General features: G+C 40.3%; 1 long non-coding RNA gene across 1 annotated transcript; it reads right to left on the bottom strand.

Annotated features, from left to right (window-relative positions):
- Nucleotides 1-3,084: 3,084 nt before the first annotated feature.
- On the bottom strand, nt 3,085-13,568 carry LOC134731980 (uncharacterized). The gene is made up of 3 exons (XR_010114744.1): nt 13,279-13,568; nt 4,937-5,144; nt 3,085-3,770 (listed from the first exon to the last, which is right to left on the bottom strand). It is a non-coding gene; the product is annotated as an uncharacterized lncRNA (long non-coding RNA).
- Nucleotides 13,569-18,805: the final 5,237 nt, after the last annotated feature.

Raw genomic sequence — 18,805 nt, forward strand, 5'->3', positions numbered from 1 at the left:
GTCTGCCAACAGCCACATGAGATGGAAATACAATTTACTGAAAGCTTGGAAGTGGACCTCTTCTAGTTGAGCCTTGAGATGGCTGCAGCATCAGCCCACATCTTCGGTGCAGCTTTGTGGGAGACCTTGAAGCAGAGGACCCAGCTAAGCAGGGCCTGCATTTCTGACCCACAGAAGCTGTGAGTTTTAAGAATATGTGTTGTTTAAGCTGCTAAATCGGAAACTGGGGAGTAGGTGGGTGTTACACAGCAGAAAATAACTTAATGCAAATAAAAATAATAACACAATAACACTCCTATTCCAAGATTGTTGTGAGGGTTGGAGATGATGTATGTGTTCCTTACATTTGTCACAGAGCCTCTCCTTAAGAAATGGTAGCTCTCACTATTACCAAGCCTCCTCTATGTGGGGAGCTACTCTCTGCATCACTTACATATCTATATTTTTTAATACAGCATAGGTTAGAGAAAAAATGGTAACCTTCAACCTCAAATTGAAAGAAATTTGAAAAGAAGGGAATTGTTTCATGTGGAAAGGCCAATTGGCAGATATCTGAAAAGTGTAGACTCCATTGAGGCAATAAAGGAAGAAAACAGGGTTGTATGGAAAATGGGAATATCCAATTGGACTAGTATTTAATGCCTTAAGAATAAGACCTTTGGGGCCAGGCAAGGTGGTTCACACCTGTAATCCCAGCACTTTGGGAGGCCAAGGTGGGCAGATCACGAGGTCAGGAGTTCGAGACCAGACTGGTCAACATCATGAAACCCTGTCTCTACTAAAAATACAAAAATTAGCTGGGTACAGTGGTGGGCGCCTTTAATCCTAGCTACTCGGGAGGCTGAGGCAGGAGAATTGCTTGAACCCTGGAGGCGGGGGTTGCAAGGAGCCAAGATCGTGCCATTGCATTCCAGCCTGGGTGACAGAGCAAGACTCTGTCTTAAAAATAAATAAATAAATAAGACCCTCAAACATCCTTCACTGACTTAACAATCTTTCAGGGCATGGTCATTTTCAAACCTTTAATATAGTAGTTGAAAATATTAATGATAAAAGAGTTAATTATAATTTACTTGAGGTAGTAAAAAATTAAATTTACAAAAGGAAAACTGAAGGAGAGATAGTAAAAATGAGAAAAGGGCTACTCAGAAAGGCAGTATAACATCAGGAGAATATCCCTGAATTTGGAATGAGAAGTTCCGGGATTTGCTTTGCTTTCATTCTTTCAAAAAAGATGTATTGAGTACCTACTGTATGCCAAGCCCTTTTCTAACTCTCTAGTTTCTGGGCCTATCATTGGAAGTCTGTTTTGTTGTGGACAAAACAGACTTAATTGTTGCCTTCATGGAGCTAGTGGAACATGAAACAAAAGCATATTTAATTACAATTATAGTAAGTACCACAAGGAAAATTACAGGGTGTAATTAGAAAATGACAGGAGGTACTTACACTGAATTGGAGGGTTTAAGGAAAGCCTCTCTGAGGAAGTGACATTTAAACTGAAGGATGGACATGAGTTAGCCAGGCAACTGGGTGACGAAGAGCAGTGGGGAGGAATATTCAATCAGAGAAAACAGCATGGCAAAGGCTTTAAAGCCGAAACAAGCTTGGCACGTTTGAGGAACAGAGAGGTTCATGGGCTAGAACATGGTAGACAGAATGAGGGTGGAGAGTTGAAGAAGTAAACCACACAGACTTTTGAGCGTATCAGGCCGTGAGTTATTGTGGCATGGAAGGATTTAAAGTATAATGATGAGATTTATTTTTAGTAAAAGAGCACTCTGGTTGCAGTACAGAAACAATTAAAGGTAAAAAATAAGAAAAACTGCAGTAGAACCTGGTGTCTGGAACTAGAGTGGACACAGTGGAGATGGAAAGAAGGAGATGGAGTAGAGATATTATTGTAAAGATAGAATCCAAATGACTTGGTGATAGATGGGATATGGGAAGTAAGAGAGAAGGAAAAGGTAGTCAGGGAATGCTCCCAGGTTTGTGGCATAAGACACTGAGTAGGAAGTGCTATTTAATAGATGATTAAAAACTGGAGCAGAAAGAAATTCAGGAGGAGGACAGAGAAAGAGAAAATTTTCCATTTTGTACATTAAATTTGTGATGTCTGCAGGACATTCAGGTAAACACTAGAAAGCTGCTGAGTATGTGTACCTAGCAAGAAAAGTCTGGCTCCTTTTCAGTTGGAAACTTTGGACAAATCACTTATAACTCTAAGCCTCCATTTCATTATCTGCAAAATGAAACCCATCACCTGTCTGCCTCAATAGGATAGAGGGAAAGACAGATAAGGCAGCATCTATGAATGGCCTCTCTAAACTATAATTCAGTATAGACGTGCAAGAGCACTTAGTCACAGATAACTTTTCACGTTGATAAAGGAAATGTGAAATAAGGGCATACAATAAGTTTCAGCATTTCCATATGCCCCAATTGGCAAATAAACATTCATTTATGGAAGGAAGGAAGGAAGGAAGGAAGGAGAAACAGAGAGAGAAAGAGAAAGGGAAAGAGAGAGAGGGACGGAGAGAGGAAAAAAAAGAAAAGAAATGCAAGGCAGGAAGGAAGGGACGGAGGGAGGGAGGGAGGGAGGGAGGGGAGGGTAGGGGAGGAGAGGGGAGGGGTGGGGAGGGGAGGGAGAAGGGGGAAGAGGGGAAAGGGAGAAGGGAGAAGGGGAGAGGGAGAAGAAAGAAAGGAGGTAGGCAGGAGAAATAAGCAAAAAAAAAGTTAGCAATTTTTATGCTCACATATTTGTTAAAGGTTGACTTTTAAGAAAAAAAAGGAAAATTGCTGGGCATGGTGGCACATGCCTGTAATCTCAGTACTTTAAGAGGCCAAGGAGGGAGAATCACTTAAGCCCAGGAGTTCAAGACCAGCCTGGACAACATAGTGAGACCTCTTCTCTACAGAAAATCAAAAAATGAGGCGGGAGGATCACTTGAGCCCACAAGGTCAAGGCTGCAATGAGCCGTGAGTGCACCACTACACCCCAGCCTGACCGAGAGTGAGACCCTGCCTCAAAAAAAAAAAAAAAACAAACAAACAAAGTAAAATCATGACTCATATGCAAACATAAATGTGCCAAAGATTTATTTTAGCCCATTAATGAGGAACTAGGAAGGCAAAAACAGCAACAGCAATACCCAGTTCATTGGAAAATCCAAAGAACAGACAAATATATGTATATAGGGGTCCAGGAAAAGGTTAACACAGCAGTCTTGGGTTACTCAAACCCTGCACATTCAAAAAAAAAGGACTGGTCCTTGGCTGACATCCAGGAGGTGACCTCTGAGCTCTCTTGAAATCTCCTGCCAGGAGTGTTTTTGTCGTCTAAGTTGTTGAACCGCACTGCATCAGTTGTTGAACCACACTGACCTCTGGGGGCTGGGGGCTGAGTAGCTAATGTTGTCCGGTAGCCGCTGCATGCCTTCGCCACTAACCCCATTAAAAATCCTTGGACACCAAGGCTCAGATGAGATTCATAGGATGCAAAAATTTATATGTGTGTCACATTGTTGCTGAGATAATTAAGTGCTGTTCATGCAACACCTTTGGGAGAGGCCAACTGGAAGCTTGTGCCCTGTTTCTCCTAGACTCTGCCCTATCCACCTTTTCCTTTTGCTGACTCTAATCTGTAGTCTTTCATTCTAATAAACCATAAACATGAGTATGACAGCTTTTTCTGAGTCCTGTGAATCCTTTTAGTGCATGAAGCCTGAGGGTGGTCTTGCAGACTCCTGATCGTGAGGCCCTCAGAGATGCTGAAAATGAAGATGAAAATGAGATGCCTTTTACAGGATGGATGAAGTTCATTTTCATTTCCAGTGGACAAAATAATTTGCATTACTATCAGTTTTTTTTTCAATTTATAGAGTTGTAAAATGGATCCAAAACAGTGAAAGATATAGACCTTTATAGAGTCAAATAACTCTGGAAAGGTATAGACCTTTATAGACTCAAATAACCCTTTTTGCTCATTTTAAAGACTTTTATAATTTTTTCTGACACATTTATTAAACCAGTATTTCGTAAGGAAGTCCCTGGTCCAGGCAATGAGGACTCTCTCAAGGCTTAAATTAAGTAGAGTAGTTATTTTTTAAAGGTGATTCTCATTGTAATGTATTTGATAAAATCAATGCCATTTGATTTTCCAGTTTATAAACCATAAATTTCCTAATGTAAAATAAAAATCTATTCACTGTATTTTTCTTGAAAAGGAGTCAGTTTCAGGTTATTTGAAAAAGAAACGTGTTTCCAAAAGAGTAGCATATATATATATATATATATATATATATATATATATATACGTGTGTGTGTATATATATATATATACATATACACACACACACACACACACACATATATATACACACACATATATACACATATATATACACACACACACACATATATATACACACATGCACATATATATATGTATTCAAAACTGAAGAGACTTAGAGACTAAATAGACTTAAGGCTTTACCTTTATTATCAAACAATTATTGAGGTTTAGGAAACTTCTTTAATGGTATAACTTAGAGAAAGTCCTGAATAGAACAAATCATGCTTGATGGAGATGCCACAGTAGCGCATACTAACAAGACTACCTGAGTTTAAGAGACAAGGGAGGGAATACAGAATCAAAATGTGAAAGCAATTGCAGGAATGACAGCAAGGCTGCAAACTGCAGGATCATGAACTATGGGGGCAACATTTGAAGCCTGCTGTTCAATGCTCCCCACGTCAATCCACTTTAAAAACTAACAAAATTATGGCACTTGTCTGTCTACCCCAAAGGTTGACCATTACCTACAGGATAAATTTCTTCACTTGATATACAAAGTTTGTCCCAAACCTCATTTTGTGTCATTACTTAATAAATGTCTTCTACTTCAGCTACCAATGGTTCCCAACTTGGAATTACCTGCGGAACTTTTAAAAATTTACTGCCCAGGCCTTCCTTTGGATTAATCAAATCAGGACCTCTGGGAGGTGCAGCCCAGGCATCAGTGTCCTTTTACAGCTCTCCGGGTAATTCCAATGGGCAGCAAAAGTTGAACATTTCTGAACTAACAGTTTTGAAATCCACATTTTGGAGTGCCAAGAAAATGTAGCTCTACTGATTCTTCTCTCTGAAGAAGAAATGGTAGAGTACAACTAACTTAGGTTAAATTGTTCCTTTTGTAATATTATTTCCAAATTATTTAAAAGGCTTTGCACATGGGATTAAAAGTTAAGAACATAGTTTAACCTCTCATTCAACAACAAATTCCTTTCCAATCAAGTCACATTCTTTCTATCTCCATACCCACATGGACTCGGTAGAGTAGAAATGACAACAGTGCTATGAGCCGCTCTTGTTTACTTTGGTTCCTATCAGCAAGTACTGTACAGAGTTATCAGGTGTCTGTTAAATTTAGGCTTAGAAAAATGACTGCTATTTCCCTGACAAAGACTGGCTAGGAAAATAACAAGGGAAACTGATATTAAGACATGGCATTTAAAAGTGTTCATGGACATTTTCTTCCTCAAAATCTTTATCCTTTTTTTAAATAGTACATAGGTGCCCCTAAACCTTTTTAAAATTTTTTTGAGGATAAAAAAGGAAAGGAAGAAGGAAAGAGGAGGGAAAGGAAAGAAGGAAAGGGAAGGGAAGGGAAGAGAAAAGGATAGGGGTAAAAAGGGAGGAAGGAAAGGAGGGAGGGAAACAGGGAGGGAGGAGAGAAAGGGAGGAGAGAAAGGAAGGAGAGAAAGAAAGGAAAGAAAGAAGAAAAGGAGTGAGGGAAAAAAAGAAGGAAGGAAGGAAAAATGGAAGGAAGGCATTGCAATGATTCAAGTGTTAATCTTGGATTTTACTGTGTAAATTATTGCAAAGAAATAGGTCTTGGGCTGGGCACAGTGGCCCATGCCTGTAATCCCAGCACTTTGGGAGGCTGAGGCAGCCTGATCACTTGAGGTCAGGAGTTTAAGACCAGCTTGGCCAACATGGTAAAACACTGTCTCTACAAAAAATACAAAAAATTAACTGAGTGTGGTGGTGCACACCTGTAATCCTAGCTACCCAGGAGGCTGAGGCAGGAGAAACACTTGAACCCAGGAGGTGGAGGTTATAGTGAGCTGAGATCATGCCACTGCACTCCAGCCTGGGTAACAGAACAAGACTCTGTTCTGTCTTGAAAGAGGAAGGGAAGGGATGGGAAGGGAAGGGACGGGAAGGGATAGGAAGGGAAGGGACGGGAAGGGACAGGAAGGGAAGGGAAAGGAAGGGAAGGCAAAAGAAAAGAAAAAAGAAAAGAAGAAATAAGTCTTGGACAGTCTCACAGGAAAGGCTCTCTAGTTTTTTGGCTAACCCCACCTTGATATCTCTACCTTTTGCTTTTTTTTCCTCTTGAATAACCTTCCTACCTGAGGTCTTCCATAAAATGTTTCATAAGGTAGATAAATTGTAAAAATCATATTATCTATTAGCATGAAGAAATACAGGGTACATATTATGTATAAGTGAAACAATTGACTATTTTAATTTATTCAAGGCTGAGCTTTTGCAGTCTACTTCTACCCTAAGCCAATTTAAGTATCTTCTTTTAGTTCTACTAATGCTAAAGTACTAAGTGTTTATCTAGTCTCTCCATAATCAACATTGAATTTTAGGCTCAATTTGTACCCTAGTCATCTCAACATACTCTTGCAGAGGTATTCCTCTCAGTTAGTTCTTTTTTTGGGGGGGTTGCAGCTCACAGTCATTTTTCCTAAACTACTTCAATGGTAGATTTTTAAAAAATATATGTTCTTTTCAGCCTTCAATAGTAGGGTTGAGTCAAATGGCTTCTGCCTTTTCCCATAACACTCCCATCTTTAAACAAAATATCCTACTTGAAGATTTCTGGTTTCACAAACTTTCCATTTGTTCTTTCTCAATCAACTCCTAGATTTTGTCCTGAGGGCCTCTTCATGATTTCAAGTTGTATGTCCCTTAAAACAGTAGTTTTATCAAAGCCCACATTTATTAGGTTGGTGCAAAAGTAATTGTGCCTTTTTGCCATTGAAATAGCAAACACCGCAATTACTTTTGCACCAACCTACTACATCAAAAGAGGATCCTGCCTTCTTTGACAATTCTCCCACACTGTAGAGATAGGAATTTTTATTATAGTCTTAAGACCAGTAGAATTGTCTGAATAATTTGAAGGACATAAAATAAAAAATCTAGTGTTGATTTTTAAATTTTCTTAAATGATGGGGAAGAGGATAACAGAAAGCTTTAATAACATTGGATAGAGAAAATTTAATACTTTTTTTAATACTTTAAAAAAAGTATTAAAATGAGGGTGATGTTCTTTTGAGATTAGAAAACCTTGGAACAAGAGGCAGAAATGAACTATAGTTCCTATAAGCTTTTCTTTTTTAAAAAAGCATTATACGGTATGCAATGTATGAGATTCAAATGGAATAAAACAGACACACAGAATTATTTGTGATTAAAAAAAAAGCTATTTTAACAAGCAGCTTAAGAGTACTTCAACTTCACCAGTGGAGGCAAGTGAGAAGAAAGGCAACCACAAAAGCCAAGCTCAATTCTGCCATCTACTGCCTAGCAGCAAAACCATGCATGGGGAGACCTGAGTCTATTCCAGTACCCAAGGTCATTGCTAGGGTACCGACACCCATTTAGAGAAAGATGGGATGAAAGCCACTGAGATTATATCCCAGAGATGCAGCAAGGTTTCCATCAACAAATACAGACACTGGGTTTGATTTAACCCTGTTAATAATTAGACCAACTCAGGGTTTCTAATATGGTGTATGTATAACTAATTATAGTCCACCCCTTTTTAAAACTTCAACACTATTGGAGTAAAAGCTCAATTTATACAGCCCTTTTGAATACTCAGCAACATTACGGAAACACAGCTGCCCCTATTTTAGTTTTCTCAGTGTCTCTTGGACCTGATAGTGACAAACTATGTCCTCTTTATTCATTCTTCAAGGGAAGATGGATCTTTAGATGTCGGAGTAGGAGGTGAGGAAGAATATTCCAGGTTTTCTGTGCTCTATTCTTCTTAAACAGTTTTGTCAATAAAGGATAAAATAATAGAGAACATAATTTGAAAGACTGTGTGGTTTTTGCCTCCCTGAAAAGAGAAATGACTTTCATATTAAACTATTCCTCAAGTCATATTTTGACAACAAAACTCATAGCATATTTTATTTGTAGTCAACAATAATAGCTGTTGTTCATATATAAGTAAAAAAAGGGATCACATTTTCTATCTGTAGATTCCTAGTTCTGATAGAAGGAACACGATAAACTTTAGCCTAGTAATTCTGCAATGATCATGTGTTGATAATTTCTTGCCAGTTGCCTAAACTTTAAAGTAAAAAACAAGCATTTTGAAAAGATTGATTCAACTTAGGAAGCCGTGGTGGGAAAATCACTTGAGCTCAAGGGTTCAAGACCAGCCTGGGCAACATAGGTAAGACCTATCTATAAAAATAAAAACAAAAACAAAGAAAGGAAAATAAAAGATTGATTGGAAAAGTAGTGATTAAAAGCCCAGACTTATAGTCAGGAAAGTATGACTTCTGATTTCTGGCTCTATTTTCATGAATTGTTCAACCTTGTCAAGCCTTAGTTTCCTTCTCTGTAAAAACCTCCCCTATAGGATTACTATAAGGATTATAAGATCACATATGTAAAGAATTTAGAATAAGGCCAGCACAAAACAAATCTTCAATAAATAATAATCATTATTGGTATTTTTATAATCAGACTTCTACTTTTGATAGTTATAACCATAACCCCATACTTTTCACAATACTTTATGACATCCAAAAAATGCTTATATTAGCTCATTTAATTTTGTTTAATCCTCACAACCACCTCTGAAACAAATAGATATGATTATATTCCTTATTTTATAGTAGAAGAATTGAGAATCAAAGAAGTCAAGTGGCTTGCCAAAGAGTTCACAGCTGGTGAGGAAGCTTTAAACAAACCCTGGCACTCACATCTGAGTCTTGCTATGCTGCTACAGCTGCCCTGAAGAGAAAATATCTGACTATTGAAATGTCTAATCTTGCTCAAACTGGTCTTGGTGAGAAACATTCTAAGCCTGATTACTTTTATCCTGCCCTTCCTATGTCCTGAGGCAGAGGGTTTCAGTTACTAAGAACTTTTTCAGTCTCTAAGAAACAATTGGCTTATAATAACCCATTATCCAAGTGTGTAAATCAGTTTATGAATCCACACCTACATTGAGGTTGGTTTACAGGCATTGAACAAATGCTTGGATGCCTCACTCGTAAAATTCCAAATGGCACCTGGCTGCGATTATGCTACTTTCTCTGAAGACTCCAATCTACAGAAGGAAGTCCAAAGTTCAAACCTCATGGCCCTTCACTATGTCCACCTCTTTCTCTAGCCACTCTCCCCTGACCACTCCACAGAAGTACCATGTTCTCACAGCATCATGCCTTCCTCCTTCCAAACTCCACCTCCCCAGCATTTGATTCAAAGCTCTGCTCAGACATCCATCCTCTCCAAGGCTCACATTTACCAATCTCCATTTCAAGATGAATTGCTTTCTCATCCACGCTCCCATGGCAGCTAAAGGAAATAAAAATATTTCAGCCCCAAATATATTTCTTTGACATATTTTGGGATGGCTGTCAGGGGGTCAGTAAACAGAACTGGCCCTGCAAAGCTGTCTTTTGTGGGGGAAATTTGCATCATTAGCAATCTGCATTAACGCAACCAGGCCTTCCCTAATCCAGATCTAGGAAAGATTAACCAAGAGTCTGACACCTTTAAATATCCGAAACACTGTCCATTTATTCTCTCTGAGGGCTGCTACCTGTGAGGTTTTATCTCCATACCAAGACCACTTTTGCTAGCCAAGCCTCCCCTTCTCTCCCTCCCATAACCTGTCTCACCACTAAAATCTGATTTACCACCACAACCTGGTTTTGGCCATGCTCCAAGCTCCTGTTCTTTCTGTAACCTCAAGGTGATATACAAGCTCCTGTACCTCATTGGGGAGTTGAATCTTCATTCTAAAGGCTCCTGTGTCATGGGAAACTATGATTAAATAAACTATGATCAAATAAGTTTGGTCATAGTTTCTTTTAGTATCCTTTTTCTCCTATTAATCTGCCTTTTGTGAACTGAATTTTTCAGGGAACTTTCTGAGAGTGAAGGGGAAACATTCCCTTCACTCCTACACAATTTGCCACATTCTTCTTTACTACACTTATATTTCATCACCAATGTTTGTTTGTGCATCTGGATTCTCCACTGGACTGAGGACTCCTTGAGGGCAAAAATCCTAACCACTTAACTTTAGAGCTCCAGCAGCTGGAATGCAAGCATTTGATCTGTGAACTACACTGGGTTTACAAGCTGCAGGTGGCATGCTAAAATTAATTAATATTCCTTCTCGCACATCTAAGGAAAACAGATCTTTGCAAATCTCCATGTGTCTACTCAGTTCCACGAAACTGCCAAGCGCCAATCCAAAGGCAGATGCATGATCAAGAAAGAGAGATGATGCCACACAAGGATAGGGAACTGAAGTGTGAAAGAATTGATTCACTTATAAATTACATAAACCAAAAATAAAATTCTAAGGCCCCTCAATCATCTGGATGGACTTCCTCCTCAGTTAGTGAGAGGTGACAACGTGCTAGCAGCCCTCGCTTGCTCTCAGCACCTCCTCAGCCTCGGCGTCCGCTCTGGCCATGCTTGAGGAGCCCTTCAGCCCACCGCTGCACTGTGGGAGCCCCTCTCTGGGCTGGCCAAGGCCGGAGCTGTCTCCCACTGCTCCCCAGGAGGTGTGGAGGGAGAGGAACGGGAGGGAACCGGGGCTGCACACAGCACTCGCGGGCCAGCACGAGTTCCGGGTGGGTGCGGGCTCAGCAGGCCCCGCACTCGGAGTGGCCGGCCGGTGCCACCGGCCCCGGGCAGTGAGGGGCTTAGCACCCAGGCCAGCAGCTGCAGAGGGGGCACCGGGTCCCCCAGCACTGCTGGCCCACCTGTGCCACACTCGAATTCTCGCTGGGCCTCAGCCACCTCCCCACGGGGCAGGGCTTGGGACCTGCAGCCCGCCATGCCTGAGCCCCCCCACGGTGGACTCCCACGTGGCCTGAGCCTCCCCGACAGTTGCTGCCCCCTACCCCGCAGCGCCCGGTCCCATCAACCGCCCAAGGGCTGAGGAGTGCAGGCACGTAGCGCGGGACTGGCGGGCAGCTCCGCCCACAGTCCTGGTGTGGGATCCACTAGGCGAAGCCAGCTGGGCTCCTGAGTTGGGTGGGGACTTGGAGAACTTTTATGTCTAGCTAAAGGATTGTAAATACACCAATCAGCACTCTATATCTAGCTCAAGGTTTGTAAATGGACCAATCAGCATTCTGTGTCTAGCCAGGGATTGTAAACGCACCAATTGGCACCCTGTCAAAACGGACCAATCAGTTTTCTGTAAAACGGACCAATCAGCTCTCTGTAAAATGGGCCAATCAGCAGAATGTGGATGGGGCCAGATAAGGGAATAAAAGCAGGCTGCCAGAGCTAGCAGCAGCAACCCACTCAGGTCCCCTTCCACAGTGTGGAAGCTTTGTTCTTTTGGTCTTTGCAATAAATCTTGCTGTTGCTGACTCCATGGGTCCCTGCTGCCTTTATGAGCTGTAACACTCACCACGGAGGTCTGCAGCTTCACTCCTGAAGCCAGTAAGACCACGAACCCACTGGGAGGGATGAACAACTCCGGACACACCAACTTTAAGAGTTGTAACACTCACTGTGAAGGTCTGCAGCTTCACTTCTGAGGCCAGCGAGACCACGAACCCACTGGGAGGAATGAACAACTCCGGACAGGAGGAATGAACAACTATGGACAGGAGGAATGGACAACTGCAGACGTGCCGCATTAAGAGCTATAACACTCACCGCAAAGGTCTGCAGCTTTACTGCTGAAGCCAGCAAGACCATGAACCTACCAGAAGGAAGAAACTCCGAACATGTCCAAACATCAGAAGGAACAAACTCTGGACACACCATCTTTAAGAACTGTAACACTCACTGTGAGTGTCCGCGGCTTCATTCTCGAACTCAGTGAGACCAAGAACCCACCAATTCTGGACACATTAGGACTTTTAAAACTTAACCTGAGAGACTGTTTCAGGCCATGACAGGAAGTGGGGGTTGAACAGTCTTCATTATACCTCTCCAGCATTAACATCAACACAGATTTTAAGTCTGATAAGCATTTTACAATCTATTTTCTCTGATGCTTGCTAGCTAAAAGCTTCATCTGCATAGTAAGACTTTGGTCTCTACTACCTCTTATGACAACTCAGCCATTCCTTTCTATTGATCCCAGGTCTTTAAACAAACTCAACCAATTGTCAATCAGAAAATGTTTAAATTTACCTATAGCCTGGAAGCCCCTATTTTGAATGGTCCCACCTTTGTGGACCAAACCAATGTATTTCTTAAATGTATTTGATTGATGTCTCATGCCTCCCTAAAATGTATAAAACCAAGCTGCACTCCAGCCACCTTGGGCACATGTTCTCAGGACCTCCCAAGCCATGGTCATTCACATTTGGCTCAGAATAAATCTCTTCAAATATTTTACAGAGTTTAACTCTTTCCATTGACAATTACATTACAAAAAAGCAAAATCTTTCCATTCAAGTTTTCAGCAAGTAATCATAAAAATTTAAATAAAACACGGTGTATAGTATATTTAATATTTTGGTTTTTGTATCATTGTACAGCTTTGAGTGAACTAAAGGAATAAATTTATCTTGTTTGTAAGTCTCAAACAATTGTTGGTGTCTCTGTCAAATAAATTTTTGGACAATCATTTTAAGTGTTACAGTCTTGTGGGTAGTGTAGTTTACAGAATAATTTAGAAAACATGGTATCTAGATTTACAGTATGGACCTCTCAGGTAAGATAATACAGAAGGAAAATCTTTTTAGGTGACCCAATTTTTAAGAGCTTAGAATTCACACTTTTACTTTCTTCCAACCATGATGAGTGGGTAGCATTTTTGATTTGTGTTTAAACCTCTTAATTTTTTGTAAACTTTAAATCTATTATTCACCAACTCAAAATTTGAAGTATATATGCTCCTATCTTTGAAACTGCAAGTCTTTTTCTCCGTTTTTTTTTAAATTACTGTTGACCTAGGCTCTCACCAATCCATTTGGCATTTACCCACACATTTTCCTTAAGATTTAATTTTAAAAGTTCTGTAAACTTACTGTATCTCCAAAATAACAGCACATCCATAGCTGTCTATTGAGTCAGTTGTATTTCTAAAAGAAATATGTTATTTCATGGCAGCTTCCTTGGTAAATTTCTGGTAGTCACTACGAAATGAAAGGAAGTGGAAAAGGTCGGGGAGGGTTAGAAAATAGTTGGGGAGAAGAATCACAGGTTATCACATACTTGAAAGGAATAATCCTGAAGACTCAAAACTTCACAACTCTTTTTGTCCGTGTGCTCCCTAGTGAAAACAGTCTGTGTTAGTCAGAAGCAAGCTCACAAAGCTCATGAATAACTTGCATTCTTATGCTGGAGAACAGCCAATTACCCTGGGACCAAATTCCTGTTTACTTTGTAGTGAATGTGGGAGACAAGCTGCCTGCCAGTAGCTGTTAAGGCAGTAAAAACACAGCCAGAGGCTATCACAAGGAGGAAATTACAGAGCAAGTTAATTTGTGAACTTCAAGGACAGAGATTAAATATTGTGCAATGAAGCTAATAAGGTGGGCTTGTCTGAAAGTAAAAGAATCTGGGTCTGAAAAGCACTCTTAAGAGTTAGCACGATATTTGCATAATGAGTGACACATCATTGTTTCCAGACTTGCTTTTTTTAATGATTGATATCCTTTAAAATTTTCTTCCAAAAAGGTTATTGATTCCCAGTTTGGGAAATGCAAGTTTGTTTTACTCTTGATTCTCTCATTCTGATTTATCTGGTACAGAGAGTATTAAAGCTAAAAGGACAGTATTTGGGGTAAAATTTGGAAAATCCTAGACCCAATTTGGAAACCAGGATAGCTCATTATACCCTGTTGTTTTATAGAGCTGCCATGTTCAGTGTTTTGGGTACTTGAGGTTTCTCTGAGATCTCTTATTTGCATTCAGAACTTGAGTAGTTTTTGACCAAAGGGAAAAAAATGAGAACTGCCAAATTTATTAGCTTGCCCATAACCCCAAATAGTGTACTATAGTGTCATACTCCACAGAGAAAACAGCTTACCCTTTAAATCCTAGGAATTACACACTGACTACTGGGTCACTATAACCTCACTGTGATACCCTTAGGTCACATGTTGTGAGTTTTACAGTTGTTTGGACATAGAGTTTATAAAAAAATTAAAATAAGCCTTTGGATAGAGTATAACGTTGGGGCTCAGGAAGCAATAACCCAAACACAGGTGCTATGACAGGCTAAGAGGCCTTAGACGCAGCCCCCAAATCAAGGTCCCTCTAACTTTGCCTTGTCCCTCAGCCCTTGCCTCAAGCACAGGGAGGGACTCTCTCTGGAATTTCCTTATCCGACCAAGAAACCTTCTTTCTAAGAGAAATAAAATTGTCTTCCTCCCTTCTCTGAAATCTCATTATCTGTCTCAGAAAAGAAGACTAAGGAATGCAACCACAGGGAGATGGACTTTTTCACAACATAATGGCAGCCTCTAGGGCTCATTCAAATTCCAAAGAGAATCATTTACAAGTTCATTGTTCTCCCTAATAATCATTTGTGGTCCCTCAAAGGAATTGCCTACATTCCCCATCTCTCCCTTCCCCTATGGAAGAGAGTATATAAGCTTCTGTACCACATTGGGTTACTAGGCAATCTTTCTCTTAAGTTCCCCAGTGCTAACCATGTTAAAACAAACTTTCGTATGCCTTTTCTCTTACTTATCTGTCTTTTGTCAGTTGATTTTTAGTGATCCTTTGGAGGGTGAAGGGGAAGTTTTCCCTTGGTTCCTACAATAAGATGGACCAATATTACACTGATTTTCAATGCCATAGCTAATCATTTTATATTGAGGTTTGTAAAACTAATGAAGCCTACCAAGATTAGGATTATGGGAGGGCCCAGAATTCTGCTAAAATGTAGGTGCTGTTTCTACACTCCCTTACTGCTCAGGAGTCATGTGGCCAGAGGTCATAAGGGTCGTTGCTTCCCCAGCTGCAACTATAGGTAACATCACTATTGTAGAACTAAGATTGCTCTTCTGAGATGTTTTTCAGACTTACCCAACCTGGACTTGTCACTCATGACTCATCTGTCCTGTGGGCCCCCACCCACCCCACCACCGCCCATCCAGAGACAGACTCAATGCACAAAGACTATTTTCCACACCTCTATAATTGCATCCCCAGCCAATCAGCAGTACCCATTCCCTAGTTCTCTTCCCACCAAACTATGCTTGCAAAACCCAAACCTTCAGGAAGACTGATTTGAGTGATAACTCCAGTTCTTCTGCATAGCTGGCCTTGTGCTAATTAATTAATTCTGTACCACAGTACCATGGTCTCAGTGAACTGGTTTTGTTTGTGCAGTGGGCAAGAAGAACCAGTCAGGCAACTACAGTTGTAATGGCATGGAAAATTGAAATACATCTTGCACATGTCCCATGGTGGAAGAACTTAGAGATGTTTTTCAATGTTTATCAGAGAACATGAGAAATAGCCTGCCAGGCCCAGAATCCAGAAGCTTTATCCACCAGCACTTTAAATCTAGTCAAATGGAACATAGTCACTGGTGCTGAGAGACCTAGGTGCCCAGGGAAAATGAGCACAGCAATATACTAATAGAAGACAAGTATTCAACCAAATATAAAGCTTAAGGCTTTAGAAAGACACAATCTTTTTATGGTTTCATTGTTGGCATAATTTTGCATTCAGATTTATCAACTAAAATATGTGTCATTTTTATGCTTTAGTTCAAATGTTATTTCCCTTCTTTTCTTTTTAGTTTTGTCTTTTTTTTAATTTTATTATTATTATACTTTAAGTTTTAGGGTACATGTGCACAACGTGCAGGTTTGTTACATATGTATACATGGGCCATGTTGGTGTGCCGCACCCATTAACTCATCATTTAGCATTAGGTATGTCTCCTACACTTGATCTTAGCCAAAAGGCCGAGAAGCGATAGGTATGTCTCCTAATGCTATCCCTCCCCCCTCCCCCCACCCCACAAGAGGCCCCGGTATGTGATGTTCCCATTCCTGTGTCCAGGTGTTCTCATTGTTCAATTCCCACCTATGAGTGAGAATATGCGGTGTTTGGTTTTTTGTCCTTGCAATAGTTTGCTGAGAATGATGGTTTCCAGCTTCATCCATGTCCCTACAAAGGACATGAACTCATCCTTTTTTATGGCTGCATAGTATTCCATGGTGTATATTTGCCACATTTTCTTAATCCAGTCTATCATTGTTGGACATTTGGGTTGGTTCCAAGTCTTTGCTATTGTGAATAGTGCCACAATAAACATACATGTGCATGTGTCTTTATAGCAGCATGATTTATAATCCTTTGCATATATACCCAGTAATGGGAAGGCTGGGTCAAATGCTATTTCTAGTTCTCGATCCCTGAGGAATTGCCACACTGACTTCCACAATGGTTGTACTAGTTTACAGTCCCACCAACAGTGTAAAAGTGTTCCTGTCTCTCCACATCCTTTCCAGCACCTGTTGTTTCTTGACTTGTTAATGATGGCCATTCTAACTGGTGTGAGATGGTATCTCATTGTGGTTTTGATTTGCATTTCTCTGATGGCCAGTGATGATCAGGATTTTTTCATGTTTTTTGGCTGCATAAGTGTCTTCTTTTGAGAAGTGTCTGTTCATATCCTTTGCCCACTTTTTGATGGGGTTGTTTGCTTTTTTCTTGTAAATTTGAGTTCATTGTAGATTCTGGATATTAGCCCTTTGTCAGATGAGTAGATTGAAAAAATTTTCTCCCATTCTGTAGGTTGCCTGTTCACTCTGATGGTAGTTTCTTTTGCTGTGCAGAAGCTCTTTAGTTTAATTAGATCCCATTTGCCAATTTTGGCTTTTGTTACCATTGCTTTTGGTGTTTTAGACATGGAGTCCTTGCCCATGCCTATGTCCTGAATGGTATTGCCTAGGTTTTCTTGTAGGGTTTTTATGGTTTAAGGTCTAACATGTAAGTCTATAATCCATCTTGAATTAATTTTTGTATAAGGTGTAAGGAAGGGATCCTGTTTCAGCTTTCTACATATGGCTAGCCAGTTTTCCCAGCACCATTTATTAAATAGGGAATCCTTTCCCCATTGCTTGTTTTTGTCAGGTTTGTCAAAGATCAGATAGTTGTAGATATGCGGCATTATTTCTGAGGGCTCTGTTGTGTTCCATTGGTCTATATCTCTGTTTTGGTACCAGTACCATGCTGTTTTGGTTACTGTAGCCTTGTAGTATAGTTTGAAGTCAGGTAACGTGATGCCTCCAGCTTTGTTCTTTTGGCTTAGGATTGACTTGGCAATGTGGGCTCTTTTTTGGTTCCATATGAACTTTAGTTTTTTCCAATTCTGTGAAGAAAGTCATTGGTAGCTTGATGGGGATGGCATTGAATCTATAAATTACCTTGGGCAGTATGGCCATTTTCATGATATTGATTCTTCCTACCTATGAGCATGGAATGTTCTTCCATTTGTTTGTATCCTCTTTTATTTCATTGAGCAGAGGTTTGTGGTTCTCCTTGAAGAGGTCCTTCACATCCCTTGTAAGTTGGATTCCTAGGTATTTTATTTTCTTTGAAGCAATTGTGAATGGGAGTTCACTCATGATTTGGCTCTCTGTTTGTCTGTTATTGGTGTGTAAGAATGCTTGTGATTTTTGTACATTGATTTTCTATGCTGAGACTTTGCTGAAGTTGCTTATCAGCTTAAGGACATTTTGGGCTGAGATGATGGGGTTTTCTAGATATACAATCATGTCATCTGCAAACAGGGACAATTTGACTTCCTCTTTTCCTAATTGAATGCCCTTTATTTCCTTCTCCTGCCTGATTGCCCTGGCCAGAACTTCCAACACTATGTTGAATAGGAGTGGTGAGAGAGGGCATCCCTGTCTTGTGCCAGTTTTCAAAGGGAATGCTTCCAGTTTTTGCCCTTTCAGTATGATGTTGGCTGTGGGTTTGTCATATATAGCTCTTATTATTTTGAGATACGTTCCATCAATACCTAATTTATTGAGAGTTTTAGCATGAAGGGTTGTTGAATTTTGTCAAAGGACTTTTCTGCATCTATTGAGATAATCATGTGGTTTTTGTCTTTGGTTCTGTTTATATGCTGGATTACATTTATTGATTGGCATATGAAGCTTAGTTTGGCTGGATATGAAATTCTGGGTTGAAAATTCTGTTCTTTAAGAATGTTGAATATTGGCCCCCACTCTCTTCTGGCTTGTAGAATTTCTTCCAAGAGATCCGCTGTTAGTCTGATGGGCTTCCCTTTGTGGGTAACCCAACCTTTCTCTCTGGCTGCCCTTAACATTTTTTCCTTTATTTCAACTTTGGTGAATCTGACAATTATGTGTCTTGGAGTTGCTCTTCTCGAGGAGTATCTTTGTGGCATTCTCTGTATTTCCTGAATTTGAATGTTGGCCTGCCTTGCTAGATTGGGGAAGTTCTCCTGGATAATATCCTGCAGACTGTTTTCCAACTTGGTTCCATTCTCCCTGTCACTTTCAGGTACACCAATCAGACGTAGATTTGGTCTTTTCACATAGTCCCATATTTCTTGGA

The sequence above is a fragment of the Symphalangus syndactylus genome, chromosome 19 (genome assembly GCF_028878055.3).
Source record: "Symphalangus syndactylus isolate Jambi chromosome 19, NHGRI_mSymSyn1-v2.1_pri, whole genome shotgun sequence".
In the NCBI taxonomy this organism is placed as follows: domain Eukaryota; kingdom Metazoa; phylum Chordata; class Mammalia; order Primates; family Hylobatidae; genus Symphalangus; species Symphalangus syndactylus.